This window comes from Hyposmocoma kahamanoa, unplaced genomic scaffold (assembly GCF_003589595.1).
Source record: "Hyposmocoma kahamanoa isolate Upper Pololo Valley unplaced genomic scaffold, ASM358959v1 232, whole genome shotgun sequence".
NCBI lineage: Eukaryota > Metazoa > Arthropoda > Insecta > Lepidoptera > Cosmopterigidae > Hyposmocoma > Hyposmocoma kahamanoa.
In genome coordinates, this window is record NW_020653750.1 from 361,360 (window position 1) to 381,745 (window position 20,386).

The 20,386-nt window shown below is 36.1% G+C and overlaps 1 protein-coding gene across 3 annotated transcripts in view; it reads left to right on the forward strand.

The window, feature by feature from the left end:
• Positions 1 to 470: 470 nt before the first annotated feature.
• LOC113228672 (G protein-activated inward rectifier potassium channel 3-like) overlaps positions 471 to 20,386 on the forward strand; it is a 51,422-nt gene continuing 31,506 nt past the window's right edge. Inside the window, exon 1 of one of the 3 annotated variants that reach the window (XM_026462027.1) lies at positions 471 to 801. The gene's annotated coding sequence lies outside the window, so the exon portion shown is untranslated. Of the gene's footprint in view, positions 802 to 9,812; positions 9,930 to 20,386 lie in introns of those variants that run through there. The other 2 variants (XM_026462029.1, XM_026462026.1) reach the window with 2 other exon arrangements.

The window sequence follows — 20,386 nt, forward strand, 5'->3', positions numbered from 1 at the left end:
CGGATACCAAATGAAATCCGTTTGATAGATTTGCTACACGCTTGTTAACAAGCTGTCCAGATTGATGATATAAATTGTTTTTGAGTCGTCAAACATATACGACGAGTAAATAGTATATTTTATGATACTACAAAAATAAGAAGTGCTAGGTCAACCAACATCCATGTTGAACAGATAATAAATAGCATAGGTACTCCGTTACAATTTTTTGCACGTCTTGTAAAGGAACTGTCGTGAAAGGGAACCACGGCGCCAGACCGCCAGACTTGTATCGGGTACGCAAGTTAGATAACAGTTCTTCGGAAACGCTTCGCAAGCCTTCCATCATCATACCAAGTAGGTATTTATTTTTTAAACGCGTGCGAATATACAAGAGTAGGATTTAGCGCGGTTCAGCCAGTCACCGTTTGGACAACACACGGACGACATTCGCGCGCGCGCGCGAGCTCTTAGTTTTCCCGCCGCATTTTAAAAACGCACGTTTTAAATTGAAACTAGAGTTCCTTTCGGCCATTGCTGTTACTGATAAAATAATAATGCCTAAAAAGAAATAAATTAATTTTCCGATAGTATTTTGTTTCATATTTTACTGGAACATGTGCTAAATTGTGAAATCGTGCTAATGACATTGCGGGTTGCACGCTTGTCCGTTGTCGCATATAAAAATTCTGTGATAATATTTTGCTGTGCTTTCGAATAAAACCAGTGTAAAATTTTTTTGTTGGTTTTTGTTTAATATTTGGAGATTTTATTTCGAGTGACCTTATATAAAAACTCTCTATGATAGGTCCATATATGAAGGTGAGTAATCTATTTTATTTTCAACATAATTAACCCAATTTGCGCGTTATCTTCTACACAGACAGCCAACGATATCTAGTTAACGCATAGAAATTTAAAAAAAAAGTGAAATCATTGACTAAACTTAGTAACAAGTCTATCGTTGGAGCTATTTAAAAAAACTTTCTTATTTTACTGTGTTCACAAATAGATTTTCAAATTGAATGTAATAACTAGTAGTACAAGTTTGATAAAGGATGTTTTAATTTTAGTAGAATTAGCTTCAGTCAGCCTAGTCACTTTGCTGATTATTGTTGACTTTTTCATTCAATTAAACTTATACTCTATTTGCAAAGCATAGGGTCAATTTTTTTTTGCTGAAGAGCGTTCGTTTATTTTTATTTTTGCTCCTAGTCATATTATCTATATGTACAGTATTATGCCGACCTATTTGTAAGATATATATAGTATTTGTACATACTTAGATTAATTATTATTATTAAATATACATGCAAAACGACTTCATAATGTAAAAAAACAGATGTAGAGTTCACGTGCCCATATCGGTTACGATAACATACGTTTTATGGATACATATGTATATTGCGAAGTAAGAGTTTGAAAACTCATGATGGAGTCATGACTTATGTAGTATTTGCATATTTCGGTGTCAAATGTGTAATTTAACTTTTACTACACTGAGATTAAGAAGTACTGATAAAGTAGTAATATGAGTTTTTTTATAATATCAAGTGACGGGATGCATAAGTCGAAGTCAAAAGATCGGACTCCCACTGCACCCGTCACCCTGAGATATAAGTTGACAAGTCCCATGAGCCTGTAATTGCATCAGCACCCTTACACTTCAAAATCGGAACGCAGTAATGCTGCTTGGCGGCAGAAATAGGTAAGGTGGCAGTACTTCCCTGGATAAACACTTTCCCAAGGAGCTCTACTAGTAACTTCATAAGTTGCTCACAGATACGCTGACGGCGAGAAAAGCCGTTTAAACACCTAATTAATTCGTAAGATTGCTGACTCGGTCTCGGAAGGAATTTTTCTTTATTTTCGATCTTTGTATCAATAATAAATCATAGTACTAAAACGTCATGATTCAAGATATTCAACAAATAAAAAAGTAGAAATATTTAGTAATTTTAGTTTAGTTTAGTTTTTAGAGTTCACAGAAAATATGTCCGAAATTGTCTTGAAAACTCTAAATTCAATGATACTAATAATCTGGCAATACCCATAAGAAAAGCAAACGTCAACTATTCAATAAAATGACGTCATTTTCTATTTACCCATTATTGAATGGCGTGACGTGTTTTATTCATAAAAAATAAAAAAATATAATGAATTCTGACGATATCGAGATGAAATACAAATAAATGAACTGGTCCTCTACTTGATTGTTCGTCATAACTGCGACGCACACAGACTTACCTCTACGTCCATGCGTACGATTAAAGATGTAGCAGCGAGTTTTTCAAGATTTTATGACTCATAGTAACATCATTGACTAACTTTAGTAACGGTTAAGTTTGTCTACCATATATTTTCACACTCAAAAGCGTTAACTTATTAGGACGACAATTAGACGTATTGTAGTATTAACCATGAAAGAAAGGATGTGCCACTTGTAAATATATCTGTCCTTTTGTACAGTAATAACCTTGGCCTCCTCGTAACAAGCTGCATCTCGGAATAAGTAGTGATATTTATTCATATTATACTGTACATCAAACATAAAATTATGAATCGTCATTTGTTTTTCCTGACAATATCTCACTTGATCTTTTCTTTTTAGTCGTGTTCTTCATTGTTGAAGGTTGTGTCCCTGTTGGTATTACGTACGAACTGTTTCCGCTTCATTCGGTTTTCAATTTTTCTCAGGGCGGTTGTAACAGGAAGACCAGTGACAGTTATTTGACCGCACCAAAGACGATATCTGCCGCGAGATCTTTCCCTCTACCTAGCCCATCACAATCTGTCAAGATTGCCGGGTTGCCGACGGATAATATGACCAAAGTAACCGAGAGGCATACAGTTGGCTTGACCCTAAGTTGCTGCAGGACACATCAGTTTACCATGATTCTCCTTCAGAACGTCTGAGGGTCCGAAGATGGACGACCGCCGACGGGCCATACAACGCTATAGTGATGTCACGGCCTGTCACGCTATGACGGAAAGTGAAAAAAGGGAGGTTCCCCATGAGGGTTCAGCCCAATCCCATAAAATTCTGACCTTGTCTCCGGCAAGACCGGGACATCTGTAAACAGATTCCCCGGGGACAAAAAAAAGGATACAACTGATGGTTTTCATAGCGGTCCACGGTATGCTGAGCATCCTCCTTCTGTGTCTCTAGATACAGGATCATAAATTATAATATTTCCTTATACACCCACCACTAAGATGGCAACCCATAATGTGATTAGTATAGTCGATCCCTATATTTTTGTACTAACTCAAAGCGCGTACACACGAATTAGGTACACTGTGTGCCAGTTGTATATTCTTTTTGATTTTTCTAGATGAAGAGCAATACTATATTCAACAATAACCTTCATAAAACTTTGTTTACTTATTAAGTTATTGAGTCTTAGGTACTTTGTTCACTTTGTAGCAAAAAAGAATGTTTCCGGTTTTGTAGAATGTAAAAACAGTAGGAAATTAGTCAATATAAATCAAAATAACTTGCAATTTTAAATCAGCTTAAGTAGGTCCACAGACTTTAAGGAAAATTGGTCTATAATGATAGTTAATTTTACGTACTGTATTTTTGTCACATGCCCGCAAAAGCCATTCTTTGAACTGTAATCGAAGGTTATTTTAAACGCCCATTGTCTTAGCCCGTGACCTCTTAGAATGCTTAATTAAATGGATAAAAAATCCAATTATGCTTCTCATCGACCACTAGTTATCGTTCGTGACATAATCATAGCTCTCGTAATTTAGTAATACCAATATAAAAGCCGTGTGGTTATCTGATATAATGATGGTATTCCATGGTCGCGCTTAACGCTCATTTAAACACGTATATTGGAGTGACCATTTTTTGCTGTCTACAATTGATGCTGCTAATCGCAATGTGTGTTCGTAGTAGACCTAGGTGGATGTAGGTGAGCTACGGAACAAAAATATTGCCCATGGTCCACCCATTTCTAAACCCATATTAGACATATTAGACATCTTAAAATGTTGAAACAAAATTAATAGTTTCTTTTCTATGTTTCTCATAAACATTCATTAAAGCGAAATTATTAAGATGAAACACGTAGCATAGCAAACAAGATACAGAATGAACAAATTGCTTGTTTGTGCATAAAGACGAGGTAGCCTGATGGTTTGACGTATCACCTCTCAAGCAGATATAGTGGGTTAGAATCCGGGCTCGACACTCTGAGTTTCTCGGAAAATTCCGAGAAACGAGAATTTTCGCAAATAAATATTTGCGAAATTTAATTTGAAATTGTCCGTGAGCTTTTCGGCGAAGAAAAACATCGTGATGAAACCTGCACGTCGAATAAGGTTCATAACCCTCGGAAAACGTGTGAAGTTCCCAACCCGCATTGCGCCAGTGTGGAGGACTATGGCCTAAACTCTCTCGTGAGACGAGAGCCGTGCCCAGCAGTAGGACGTTTAAAAAGGTTGATCATTGATTATATATAACTGCAATATCGAATTGCTAATCGAAAGACGAATTTGTATCCTCTTTCTTTTAGAATATAACACCTTCAACCTCGGACCATTGCCAACATTTCCAAATAACTTTGACCGACTTTTAGTTTGAATGAAACGACAATGATAAGTTTCACATATCGTTTTTCCTTTCTTTTATTAAAATTCGTTTATTTTTATTTTAACGGGCACTACAGCGATTTTATAATAGTTATATTTCTACGTATATCTTAACACAAGCTAGAGACACCGGTTCCTGTTCAGATTTTCGTTGAAAAGTGTCAATGTATGTCAACATACGATACGACTTTTTCACAAAAATACAACTGGCTTACCATCTACTAAAGATTTCTTTAAAATCCTAATAGAAATACCGTGAAAGTGATAATACTATGCGGATTCTTTGGCATTCATCCTAATTTATTAAAGTGCAACTTAAAACTTTATGTATAAATCACAAAATGTAAATTAACACATGTTAATTATAAAAATTTTGTGTACCCAACATATTTTGAAGTTATTGTATAGAATCCCGTACAATTCGTCGAGTCAAAGCGTAATTCAACAGTCCAATGGTTGATTTGGCACCAATGGCCCCTGGAGCCCCAGTCGGATACTGCTACAATGATATTTGATTGATTCTTGAGAGCATAATAATCACAATCATAGGACCAATAGAAAACGATATTTACTAGTAATTAAAGGTTTCACGTTGAACATTTTTAGGTACTGGTACGTGAACTCTTTTCATTTTATATTTTCCTGTTAGTACGTTGTAGGCTATACAACAAAGCTTAATTGAATAATTTGACCCTTTGATATTAATCACACTTACAATAGTTTATCTATTTTTATGTTAAATCATCGAGTACATAACCAAAAATAGAGACGAAATGTCATTTAATTTGTTTTTAAACGATTCTGCCAAATCATTACTGTGACAAATGCGCTCCGACTGGCCAGCCCGAATTCGAAACAATTGACGGGTGTCGTCAATTGTTTCACTTGTTTTGTTTGCTCTTGACCATTATCTAAAGGAGCACAGATAGGGTCTACGATTCAAATTCAAATTCATTTATTCATTCGTTATTACAGGTACATGATATAGATGATAATAATAACGAGCTCTCCTAGAAGAGCTCCTTGTGAAAGGTTTCGTCTAAGGAAGTACTGCCATCTTGCCTATTTCTGCCGCCAAGCAGTATTGTGAGCAATTACTGCGTTCCAGTTTTGAAGGGTGGGTGCTGGTGAAATTTCAGGCTCATAGGACTTGTCAACTTATCAGGGCGATGGAGGTAGTGGCAGTGTCCCTTAGATCTTTGCGATTTAAAGCTCTGAGTGGCACTGCAACTGTTTTGGACTTACCACCAGGCGTATGGCTTATTCGTCCCGTTACAGTGTATGTATGTAGATGACTACTTAGTAGTATGTGATGAACCAACAAGCTGTGACCATATTTTAGCTAGTGATGGTACTAATGGTAACTAACACAGTTTTTCTAAACAAATTTCGCTCGACTGGGCCATTTGAGAAATCAAACACTATTTCCGCCATGGTAAAATTAGTTTTTTTTCTAAAGTTGTTTGTTCATTTAAGTACTAATATTACGACTGCCAGCCGAACCGATGGTGCGATATATTTGTAATGCTTTGTAGAGTCTGCATCCGTTACGTTTGTCTAATAAAGGCATACGACGGGCGCCAACAAAATGATACAAGTACCTAAATCAATCACACTGATATAAAATTATTATATCAACTTACGTCACGACCATTTAAAAATTATCACCATCGCGCTGTTCCTTTATACGTTTACATAACATAATGATGAATACAATAACTACAATACTTAGTAAAAAGAACATAATTTTCATAATATACCCACCTATATTAAACACTCTACGTGCAGGCTTCTAGTGCCATTATCTCAATGCTCACCAAGAGTTGCCCGTTGTCGCTTGCGACCGCGTAAAAATAATTCGCAATTTTGTATGGCGAATTTTACAGCGCCTCTAGCGGTCACAAGCAGTAATAACATTTTGTAATAATTTTATGCAGCTGCTAACGATATCTTTGTAAACTCACGGTAGGTAACTAGTAAATGAAACATGTATGACACGCGAAAACATTTATCATACATTCCTAGCTGTATTATGTCACTTTTTCCGAGTAAAATCCAAAATGAGCCACTGTTCATTCTGAACTCAGTCTACGTATGGTACCAGCAAATCACCTACTCAAATTTTTGACGAGTCGGATCCAATTATATTCTGACTGCTTTGTTTATTTAAAACGTATTAGCGTCACAAAGAAGAAAGGTTATTTAATACTTCCGAGATTTTTGTTTAATTTGTTCCATTCTTCATATAGTCACGTTGCAAAAGAAAAATAGCCAGTTTTAAAGTTGACGTGAATGCCATTGTTTAAGAAATAAAAATAAAACATAAAAGTCAAAAGCGTGTATTTGTCATACATAACGAACCGTGTCATAATTAAACATGCTCTGTTCTAGCCTTTTACTGTTACAGGGTCAAGAGCACTTCAAACTTGACACTTAAGATTTAAATCCAACTCTATGCCGCTTACGGTAAGAACGGTCCAAACTACAAAGTGTCAAGCTTGACGTGCTTTTGACAGTACATTTAAAGTTATACCTACTACATTTTTTTTGTAATTTTTACTTGACATGATTTTACATAGACCAAATTTTTTTGGTTAAATTACAGTTTTTAAGCAATATTATCAAACTTATTTTAGCTGCAATATTAAGACATCTTTTTCTTATTCAAATGTAAGTGTGCATTTGACCTCCATCTCACCTGATGGAAAAAGACGATGGGGTCGAGAATGGTGCATGCAAACCCAAAGAAAGCCTATTCACTCTTGAAAAGGTCCAAGTTATAACGTTCAGAGAACAAGTCTGCTGGTAGGGAATTCCACTCCATGGCTGTTCGCCATATAAATGTGGAAACGTAACGCTTCGTGCGAATCTTTGGAATATCCAGAACATAGGGGTGGAATCCAAGCCTACGCCTAGTTCCGCGATGATGGAAAGGGGAAGGCTGAATTGAATCGTCTAATTCCATCGCACACTTTCCGTGATATACCCTATAAAATACCGATAAGCAGGCAACTTTATGGATGTGTTCAAGGCTCTGTAGCTTCACCTCTACTAACTCCGAGTCACCTATAAGCCTCTTGGCACGCTTGTCAATTGAATCCAAGGTAGTTAGTTGGTATGTAGCAAAGCCATCCCAAAGTTGGCAGCAGTACTCCATACACGACCGGACTTGTGCTTGATACTGCTAAAGCAACTGTCTGGTGTGAAATAACGCCTTACCCTGGAAAGGATGCCAAGCTTCCTGGCTGCATTTTTGGCCATGGATTCAATGTATCTGCCGAAGTTCAGGTTGGACTACAGGTCCATTACAGGTAGCTGGAGACGGTCGGCTATCGGTATGTATATATTACAAGAAGTCGGAGTCAGCTCAAGACTCCGTTTTGTGGAGAAGAAATCCGAGATCCAATTGCAAAGGTCAGTGGGAAGCCCATAACATGGAAGCTTACTTAAAAGGCTTGCGTACCAGTCCCTGTCAAAGGCTTTAGAAATGTCCAAAGACACTGCAAGTGCTTCGCCTAGCTTTTCTAGTCTCGCTCCATGTGTGACAGGAATATACAAGAATATACAAGAAGATCCCCAGTAGATCGCCTTCGTCGGAATCCGTACTGGCGATCACTGAGGAGGTCGTTGTCTTCAAGGTACGGCAGTAGACGGTTGTTGAGTACACGTTCCATAGTCTGGAAGAGTACGAAAGTGACTGAGATAGGTCTATAGTTGACAGGGTCAGCTCTGCTTCCTTTTTTGGGTACAGGTTGCACGTTCAGCAGACGTGGCAAAGATGGGCGACAAAAGTTATTTTGGACCGCTTTGGCGCCCAAAAGGATTTGCTACCTGCTGGATGGTCGAACCCGGGCCTACGTAACACGCTTTTGCACTTCTTGGGGGCTATATTAAAAGATTTCTTCAGTTTCCAAGTACTCGGAGCTTTGCGCAGTCGAACATCTGCCCATGCTTGGTACGCGGACTGCTTTTGTGCTACAATACGACTGCAGTCAGCGTTAACCTATAGACGAGCTTGGTCCATTGGTTACATCGGAGTATGGAATGTGATACTCCATACCCAAACGCAGGACCTCGACTACAACATCAGACCACGACTCAACGAGTCTCCTGAACTAGAGCAAACCTGCCAAGGATATGATGCAAAGAAATGGCACATTTCATTACAATCTGCTAATATGTATCGCCACACCCATCTCATACCACTAAAGCCCTGATCGGGTGGGGAGTGTACGGATACAATTTTCACCAGACAATGGTCCATGGCCCAGTGAGTCATGCACAACCACAGAGTATTGGTCCGGATCAGTTGTCAGCAGAAGGTCGAAACAAATAGCCTTATGAGATTCAACATTTTGGATCCTAGTAGCACCACTGACAATCTAGGATAGGCTTAGTGTTAACGCAAGTTTACGCGTCTCTCTCCCAGAATGATCGGTCATCTGGTATGGGAACAACCATTTTTGATGGTGTGCATTAAAGTTCCTCAGAATGACTAGTTGCACCTACCTACCTTTGCTAAATGGGTACCTATGCTGAATCTCATCAGACGTCTCGCTCAGATATTGGAACAGCTTGGTCATCTCCTGATCATCACTGCGCGATGGGTAGACACAGCAGTATACTATTTGTGTAACTCCCGTGTCTATCAGAAGCCACAAAGCAGAAAAACTTGGTGCCTCATAGTTCTTGACACGCTTGACACAGATGTCATCACAAACATACACACAGACTCCGGCACGAGGTAGAAACCTGTGCTCCAGAATATACCCGGTATGTTTTGTACGACGGGTGGATATATAGCAGCAGTAGAGCTTTTTGTGAAAGATTTCCAGGGAAGTACTACCACCTTATCTATTCGTTTTTCTGCCGCCAAGCAGTAATGTGAACAACACTACGTTCTGGTTTTGAAGGGTTAAGGTTGTTGGTGAAATTACAGGCACATGGGATTTGTCAACTTATGTCTCAAGGTGACAGGCGCACTGGCAGCGCATTGTATTGAATTAATTCACTCTATTTTTTCTATTCATAGAAGTAGAATAAATAATATTTTAAATCAAATTTACTATGCTAGTGTTTATACGTTCCACCACTTAGGAATGTATTTGTAAATACATAAAGTACCGTAAATGTTTTTTCCAATCTTGATTATTTTACTACTATATTTGTTCAGTTTCCAGTATAAGAGATGTGTTAGCAAATACATGCGCAGTGACTGCAAGTACAAGGTCGGTTATTATCGTGCATCCCATTGTTCCACTCTGACGGTACAGATAGTGGACATTAATTAATTTTATGGTGCTGTTAAATCGAAACACCCACTCGGCACTTCAGTTTGGGAGCCCCACGTAAGTCCGAATTGTCAATTTGTTTACGCCAATAGAAATCATCGATCCAATATACCTTATCGAGTGTTGTGAGACAAATTGATACAACTATAGATATTATACAATGTTATGCATATGGCGACTTACATTTCTATTTTGCGAATCGTGTTGTTGACGGGTATGTTATAAGGAACAAATTGTAGGATTAAGTTAAACTGTAAATATGTATAATTATATATTCACATCAATTAACTTTACTTTTAGTATCCAAATGTAGGTACCTACTTACGGTGCAAAATCAAGATGGTGTAAGCAAAAGAAAAACTCAGGACACATAAGCAACTTTAAAATAGACGCAGACACCTTTTTTGTGTCACAATAAGCAATTTCGTTATGTTCAAAGTTCATCTATCATACGGGGACAAATGCACTAATACACGTGCTGTTTTCCTGAAGAACAATGTTCATGGTATTTTTGATCCATATTTCGTAAACAAGAATATGTATATAATGAATTGCTGTCGTGTTAGTAGGTAAATAATAAAACAATAAAAAATTTTCAATTTCTTTAAAAATATTTGTAATTGTAAGTGGAAATCATTACTGTACCACTGTTAGTGCCTACAGCAAATTGTTTATTTGAAAAATATCTAGATGTCATCTAGTTCAGTGCTCTCCTAGGAATTTTAAGCGTAAGAAATGAAAACATATGTGGGCGGAAATAATGTCGCGATAAAGTTATTGACAAAAATTTAGGACATGAATGGAATGGTAGTGTCATTGTTTGATCTCAGAATATTTGGATCTCGGCGAACGTACGACGGGTGAGAGTGGCGGCAAAGGCGCGGGAGGCGGATGGGCCTCAGGCCAACGAACGTTCCGTTTTTGCGAAATAAGTCCGAATGCGCGGAAATAACCTTAATTCGGGTGTCAACGTCACAGATGATAAAATGATCTTTTCAGCTGCGGTCAACTTCGAATCCCTGTTTCTTGCACCAAATCTTGACGTGATTAACGTTTTCTAGATACATAGACGGTTGCAAATACGAAGCTGCAATATGAAGAGAAATTTAAAACTTTTACCTTCTACAGAACATCATTACATACAAACTCATAACATTTTATTATTATCAATTATCAAATTGTCTCATGTTATTTGTTATTGTTTTCATTAACGTGATCACGTGCATTAGTACGTGATTGCAGTTGTATAACTATAATATTATTAAAAACACTAAAAATACTGATAAACGGCAGCACAATCGTTTGTTTTTGTAACCCTGTAAAAATATTTTATGATTAATATAAGAGCCACAAATCTACCTATCCTTATAATTCCTCTTTCGTAAAGCGACGTATATAAAAGCATCAGTTTCAAATTAATTGCAAACTTCATGGATGGTTAAAAACTATTTTACAGCAATCGATTTGTGTCAAGAAATTGCTATAAAATTTTTATTCGCGTATAAAAACTATACAATCAAAACATTTTAAAGTTGAAAATAGAGTCACGTAGTCAGTCCGTTAGGTCGTTATTCAAAAAACCGTTTTGAAAGGAGACTTTGGACAGATTTTGAAATTTATAAGACTTATAATGGTGTTGCCATGCTACAATATGATATATGGCCATTCTATTCTGCATAAATACAACATCATATTATGTATATTGTCGTCATGCGTCATCAAACTTTGTTAGTTTGTTCATGAGAAAATAAGGCACGTTTTCCTCTCGACAATATATTGAAACGCAATAGTTCAATATTGTGTATATCGAATAACCTAGTAGTAACTATTTACAAAGAAGCCAGTACGATGACGTACGTACGTATTACTTTTTCACCTGTGACACCCATAATATTACGTTCCAAATAACACAACAGTATCAAACAATATGGAATTTTTCCTTGTATTTTGTACATAATTATCTAAAATTAAACATAAAGGTTACAGAATGACAAACATTTTAATTGTTATGTGTAAAAATACGATAATGTCGACAGTGTTTTGTGTGTAGACTTTGTTTTGTATCTTTGTATCTAAACATTTTGGACGTGTGAAAGTCTAACAAAAACGCAAAAAATCTGGTATTACATCAAGGGTAATAACATCTTCGTGTAGATTGTTATGCTATAAGGTATATAAACGAAATCCTACGGTAGATGTCATAGGGCGTCACTATTGGATATTTATAGCTTGTTAGTCTTATTTTTGAGAGAGGCAAATGTCCGGAAATTGAAACTTTTAGAATAATGTGGTGTCAATGGACTGATATGAGTATAGTTCACACAAATCCCGTTACAAGATAATTCAAATAAAAATCGTATGATTAAATATCAACTACGCTGATAACATTATTATTTTGCAATAAATACATCATCATGTCTCGCTGATAATCCTTCTGTAAATATAAACAAGTTTGCTCTGGCGCACACCATTAACTTGACGACTTGTTTTGTTTATCGTGTTTTTCTTTTTTTCTGTAAACATTCTTTTTTTACTTTTATCACCTCTGTACACTCTTGTGTACCCACGTGAGGAGCTATGTTTTTAAACATTTATATATACACAATACTACACATACTATACTTAAGAGATTGCAGTACATTTACCAGGAACTTAATTATGTATATAAAATCTAGGTTATCTCTGTATATAATCATTTAAAATGCTACAGGACCACACGGGTCTCCTTTTAGAAGCTTTTGGGTCACAGTTCACTAAACCGGATTTCACATATCTCCGAAGTTTTGTAAACTTAGCTTGAACATACATGTTATCCTACAGACGTATGATAACAGGAAAAGTTTGTACTTTTGTAAACAATTTAATTGCATTTCGGACGTAAAAAGGCAAAATTCCTATTTTTCTGGATTTATTGGGCTTTTCCAAATCTAAATATAACAAAACTTTATGATCTTAAAGAGCTGAAAAAGTGAGTCTCAAAGAATTCAAATTGAAATACCTACCTATTAAAATTCAATATCGTCGATCTAATGATCGTAAGAAAACGATTTTCTGGTCGATGACCAAAATATGTCCATAACGACTGATGTAAAGATTACATACTGATAAATAAACACAGAGTTTAGCCAATAAATATTGATTTTGCAAAACAAACCTCTGTATCGGCGTTGGAGAGGTTGGCCTCGGGTTTCGCAGCTGTTTGTCAAATACCGACAGTGAATTGCAACTGTATTCCATTAGACTAAGTCCGTCGCTTTTGAATTGATTAGGGATCATTCATTACTCACATGACTTGCTTGTGCTTAAAGGAACTAGTTTTGTAATATAATAATATATTTACTATAGATCTAAATTACGGTTATTTCTCATTGAAATATATGAGCTATGAATCCCCACTTCCTACAACACTGGCATATTTTTTATTCACTCTCCATATCCAATGTTAGACACATTACCTGTACATTCTAGAATCAAGTTGTCATCTAGGCACTATGTATAAAAACAATCAATAACACACCATGCAGCAATCATCAGAAATTAGTTCGAATATCGCCTCCAGTGCAACGGAACAAGATCAATGTGTAGCTAGATGTGCTGCCTTCTGGACCTAGAGTTATAATTAAGAGCCAAGTGTTGTCCAAAGTGTTGAACAAATTGCTACTTAATCCTGTTGTGGTTTTTACCGTTTAGTGACATATCTCAACAACAAGGCCACATCTGAAAATGACAACTTTCCAGGAGAGACGTTTAAAGACACTACGAACGAAATTAGTCGATAGTTTTTTTGAGCCAAAATTGTAGAGTTATAAAATATCGCATATACCTATAATGTGTTTCATGTAGTTCGTAATATTTTTCGAACTTTCACGTGAAAAAAGTACTTTTGACGTATGATAACATGTGGATTTTTTACACCAAAAGTACGAATTCCAACAGGAATTAAATAATTAGGCAAACGTTGAATATTAGTAATACTGCGTACGATTAATTGTTTGGGCCGAATCAAAGGACTTTTAAACTCATTAAATATTCAAATAGTGCAAACACTGCCTTCCTTATCATAATTAATGTAACTACCTATTTACAACCTTTGGAGTCGAAACCCTTGGCTCGTGGGATCCCGGTGCTCTTCATCTGTACAAAATTTTATCCAAAAAATTAACTGACTGTTTGGGAAACCCAAGGGCTACTTTGCCCATCGCATTAGCATAGTCATACAAAGGGGGAACGCTGCCAGCATCTTGAGACCCTTGCCGCGGGGACCCAATTTCATTAATATAATTTAATCGTAGTTATACTTTCTGGTATTTAAGCTTTTATTGTACTTTACCAGTATATTTATGAAAATCAATAAATTGAATTAACTTAGTCGTCATATTAGCGAAATCGAGTTATAGACATAAATCTGGAATCAGCAAATCGAGATCTACAACCCCATATAAGCGGTTTTTTTTTATTTCACAATTAGTTTCAGTTTTATTTTTAAGCAAAATCAGTGTAAATTTAATTTTTTAAAGAAAAAAAAAACTTAAGGTACCAATATCTCAAAAGCTACCAAAATGCAAATGCGTTACCTATGACAAAGGTAGAATAGGTCAGTAGATACGAACCTGCTACTTTAAAAGCTCGATGTTTTCCTCAACCAGCAATTACGTATAAAAACCTACACGTGTATCTTAAACATGAATCAGGATTTAAGATGAAATCACTTGTGAATAATTGCAAATACGTGACCATTGTTCAGCGATTCTCACAAAGGAGTATCTATACCATCTTTATTAAAAAGCTTTTGTTTCTCGTAATCAGAATGAGATTAAATAGCTTTGTAAAAAGAAGACCTATTTTTTTTTAATTGTAAATAAAGTACTCGGGAAGTTGACGATTGTAAAAGGTTATAAGACTGTTGTCGACAAAAGAAGTCGAATTTAATAGGTTTGTTAAATTGATTTTGTGCGACACAAAAAGTATTTTTAGAACTTTTCTATTATTTCATTCGCTATGGCAAGTGTCGCATGAACAAAGAACTATTTTGCAACGGAAATTCATCCTACAACAGTGACGAAGCTATACTATTCAAACTATACAAAGAGGCCGGGTATACGTCAAACACTGCCAAATTTAGATTGTATCGATTAATTTGATTGATGTGTATATGAATCCTGTACTAGTTTTGATTCAGATACGCACCCAGGCAAGTTGGATTTTGTTGTAAGAAAACTATATTTCTCATGAAATTTATTTAAAAAAAAATCTAAATCTCGTATATTTGTTTTCTAAACAAACCAACGCTACAGGTCCTTTACAGGTCCCGTGGTCACGTCTGACTAAGAAAATAGTTTTATTTCCAATCGCGAAAGCCTAAGGCTCAACTCACACTGGCGCAGAGTCGAAGCGACGCAACGCGTCATGTTTTTCGCCTGTAGCATATTCATCTCTATTTTCCCATCATTAAGGTACAAATTTGTGTTATGCAAATATGGAGTCAAGCGTCGACGCTTGGTTGCAGTCGAGCAGCTTCGCGTTACTTGAGTGCAGTGAGGCGTCAGACGCCGACCACACTGTGATCCGGGCGTACTAATGCGATTGTCGTCGCGCGCCGACGCGCGTCTACGCGCGTCTCTAGGCGTTGTAGTTGAAAATCTTCGATTTCGACCCTTCGACTCTGCGCCAGTGTGAGTTGAGCCTAAAAACTCGATATTCATTAAGTATTCTTTATTGCATTTAAAATTAAATATACATAGATATATAAAAATAATGAATACATGGTGGAATCACATACCGAATGCAATGAACAATAATCCTAAACAACCCTGAAAATTTAGCGAGTCTCACCCAATCAAGATCTTTTTGATAGTCTTGGCTCTCCCAGCATGCGGGTTATGTATTGCAGCAGCAACGGCGGTCTCTGGGGCATTGACCCAGATTTTGCTCAGCGGCACATTTGGCAGATGTTTGGCAGACGCATCGTTCTAAAATACAGTGACTGTTGCCCGCACCCGCCTGGTGGTGTAACGTTACTCTAAATTTAATCAGCTTCCTGTATTCCATAAAATTTTTTGGTTCAGGAATTTGTGTTTTAAAATTTTATAACTTGATTTATTTTTAAATTTTTTTTGAATTGATATTCAATTTTTTTTATGAAATTACGCCACTAGTTTGTTATAATTATTAATACAAAGATCGAACACTGAGAAAAAATTCTTTCGATCCGGCCGGATTCAAACCGACGCACTATGGAAAATTTAGGCCTGTTTCGGACCAAAAATCTGTAACTTTTGAGTTTTTTGAGATATAGCTTTGATTTTTTTTATATACACAGTGGGATTGATGTAATTTTTTAAATACATATCAATTTTTTTTAACTACCCGCAGTTTTGACAAAAAAAAATGTGCAAAATGGTAAATAGGTACTACCCGATTTTTAAAACTCGAAACGACCCGAAAAAAATTATATGTGCATTGTTACGATTTTTCTTTATTTGTAAAGTAAGACAAATGTGATTAAAAAAGTTTTCTTCAAACAACAAAAGATTTTTTTTAAAGGGGAAAAGAAAAAAATATTAAAACAGACTTGTTATTATTTCGGATCTGTTTTCGACTCTTGCCAATCTCTTTTATCATTGCTAAATTATATCTATTTCAGAATCAGTGATGAGTAGATCCATTTTCAAAAGATGTAGTGTCTCCTCGTCAAACTCTTTTCGATTTTTAACATAAGGCTTCCGGATACTAGTAATAAATGGATCAGAAGTACAAAGCAACGTGTGAAATACGTCTTCATTCGTAGCAGATCTTGAGCACTTTCTTGAATGGTGTAGTCTAAATTTTTTGTAATCTTTATTACGAGATTCTTGAGCGTCTTCCGAAAGCTGTCCGATAGGTAACACTGCAAAATGATTAATTATGCCTTCTCCGTGAATCAATATTTTTTGAACCGAAGATGGCATATAATACCAAACATATTTACTGACGTATATTCTTGCGGTTTCCAAAGCATATTCCCCAAATTTTTGGGAATCTATCATTATGCCAGATAATAACGCTTGAAGGATTACGTAGAGTCGCTTAATCAAAATTTCATCGACTCCTGTAATTTCAGCAGAGCAGGCAGTGTTATAAAAAAACCTTCTCGCAGTGTTACCGTCATTGCTATTTCCGCCTCCTTGTCGTGGTTTGTCAATGATTAATCCAAGCTCTTCTCGAAAGCGTCTTTGTACCATTGATTTCTTTTCTTGTTTCATTCGTTTATTTTCGTCACTCGTAGCTGACCACTTTTGAAACGAAAGATTGTAAGAAATATGCAAAATCATCTCCATACAGCGAATCCAGGCGTGTAGTGTTGATAATCCATAACGAAAAGCATTTTCATTTTCGGGCCTAGCAGTTACATTTTCTAAATTATTCATTAGACGTGGAGTAGCACCACAAATAGTACATGTGGAACTAGAAGGAGTATCGGTTAATACCTGGGCCACTTTGCCATCTATCATTGTCAAAAAAAGTTCATGTTTAACTTGAACGCCATTGCCTTCCTTGACAATCAATGATGGACTCAAAGCATTAATTTGAGTCTGAATATCGCTAACAACAGCTTTTGTTTTCTCGGGAGTTTCTTTCGAAAACTCTATTAATATAGGACGACAGAATCTGACGGATGAAGGCACAGGATTTTGCCAAACAACAAAACCAGTTGTTTCATCAATTAATCTGATGGGCACAACAGATGTGACGAATAAGTGTGAGTCTGACACAAGTTCAGACTCCTCTGGAAGTCTTTGTTTATACTCACTTTGGCCAGACGAGCCATCACATCCCCATTTACTGTATAAAATCAACTGTTTCAAACCGTTTTTGTACACGGAGTCTATCATCAATATCCTCGCTGTTGTGTGGTCTAATAAATCCTGCAGAGATAGCATTTTTGCATGTGTGTTTGTAATTTCAATAGCTGTTGCAGGTGGGTAACAGTTCTGTTTACTTTTTTGTACTTTGTAATAAGATGGCAGTATGGGACAGTTTCGTTCGTCCATTATATTCCTCAAGTATAAATATTGCGCCTTGGTCAAATCCAATTCAATAAATACACTTAATGCTTCTTGATCGCTCAGTTTTTGAATGTTGTAAGAGTTGTCCATTAATTTTAGCACTGAATTCTTTTTCTCTGCATCTGCAGATCTTAATGCTTCCACAATTTTAGCTTCATTGCTTTCTTCCTTTGCTCGCAGCCCTTGAATATATGCACCAAAGATATGTTCGAATCCATATTCACTAAGGAGTGTTGTATTTTTGCGCTTCTTACTAGATTCTGAAGAATTTTCATAAGACAGACATGGTCTTCCTCGTTTACCAGTTGAAGTAGATGGAGTGGAATCGGTTATCGTAGGCAAAGAAACAGAAAACTCTTGATCCAACCAATCACTGTTAACCCTCAAAAAGGCTTCTTTCTTTCGTGATGCTTTGCTCCATCGACTGTTAAATTGTGTTAGCAAATGTTTTTTAAAATCACTAATTATTAAACGTAAATTGTCCTCCGAAACATTAAAGCAATCTCGTAAAAATGTTTCGAGAGCCGTATCATTTCTTCCACCTTCAATATAGGGAAGTATTAGTTCTCGTCTCGAACATTTAAAAGCACTCATTTTCAAATAAGTTGAAAAATATATTCAGCGACAAACGACTGCTTGTATATTTACTGTATGTAAATATGGCAAATGTTTAAAAATGAAATGATTGACAGAGCATTATATAGCCATAGTGTAGTGTGAAAAATAATGATAAATATGATAAATGCAACCACATCTTCATTATCGTAGCGCGATAAGGATATTTTTCTGTGGTAGGACACATGTTCTAATTTTTGTCGTATCTTTGGAAACCGCAAAAAACCGCAGCTGATTTCTATGAAAAAGTGATAACGAATACCTATTCTATGAAATAATACAAAATTCGAAGCTTGGGCAAGCTTGGCTAACAGTCAAAACTCTCGATGAATTTGATAAAAACCGGCATTAATCTCCAATTTCTTAAATAAAATAAAAAAAATACATTGCACAATAAATTTTAAAATTGCAAACTTTTTTGAAATCTACATAAAACTCCCTTTGTAAAAATATATAATAGCATATGTCTTATCTAACAAAATCAATAAGAATTGTGATGTCGAAAGTTGCAATATTTTACGGCGCAGTAACGCGAATATTTGAAAGGACATATTTGAAGTGTTTTTTAAAATGAACCTATTTATCTAACCTATAAAAACCTACATTATATTGAAGTATGATATCTAAACTATGAAATAAAATTAATTTTGCATATTAATTCAGACTTTGGTGAAAACCATTTATGGGCTGCTGTTGTTCTACCATTTTCCATTGTGCGACGCCGACGTCTTCTGGCTTACCGTGCCAGACGCTATACCAACTAAGCCACGGAACGAACCAGCGGACCTCACGAATTTTTCTATGTGCTTGCGTCGTGTATTTGGTTTTTCAACGACTTTTTAGTCGTAGCGCCATCTATGAGAAATCTATGAAAGTTTTATCACCCAGTTAGTACCTTTACAGCTACCAGTCCTGGCAAATTATGTCGATATTCATCGGTTTACTTTTCATTTGAAAAGAAAACAAATAAACGCGATCTATCCGAATAAATAGTTTCATTTCCAATGTGGAACAATTGCGAATACCTAAGAACTCGAAATTGATTTATTTTATTAAATTCTTCTAAGTTTACACACTTTTCATCACCTGCACTACAACATATAACTCTATGAGCAGATATAATAAAATTAATGCTCGCTATCGATTTAAATTTCAATTGCAAGGCCTTTGAACATGTGATAATAGACGATGTAATGAATGAGGCTTGTCCATGTAGTACCATGTGAATATTTAAATACTAATTAATAAAATGATTAGTCAACGTTTCCAGCACTTACACACTGCAAAAATTTTTCCGCTGGGAATAATTTCTCTTTTGAAATTTTCTTTCAAATGTAATTTTTGTAACTTCCAATAATATCTGCTTTGATTGTAAGTTGCCTCGACTCATTCATATTCGTGTGAGACGACACTGATTTTAAAATAAAGTGAACCTTTTAGTGCGGTGCATAAGGTACAAATGGGTCCATAAAAGTGTTCTGGAAACTTTTCTATGTAGTTTATACATACAATTCTGTATTATGTTTCTAAGGACACTTTCTTTTGCAAACAAAGCTTGCGAATTGTAAACAGAATGCGATCAAATTATGATATAAGAACCTGAGTGAAGACGGACAGTTAGAAGCTCATTTTGGCTTCAGTTCAGAGATTAACTTTCACGGAAGCGAAGATAATTTAGACAGAAACGTCATCGTCGTTTCTAAGAACATTTTTTTGACAAATTTATGCTTGAATTACTTCGTGGTGTGGTCCGGTACAACCGAACCGAATTGCTAAAAAACGCAGCTTTTGACCGCGAAATTACCTCAAACTTTCACCAACCCATTTCCTTGCAATGATTTTCTGTAAGGCTCG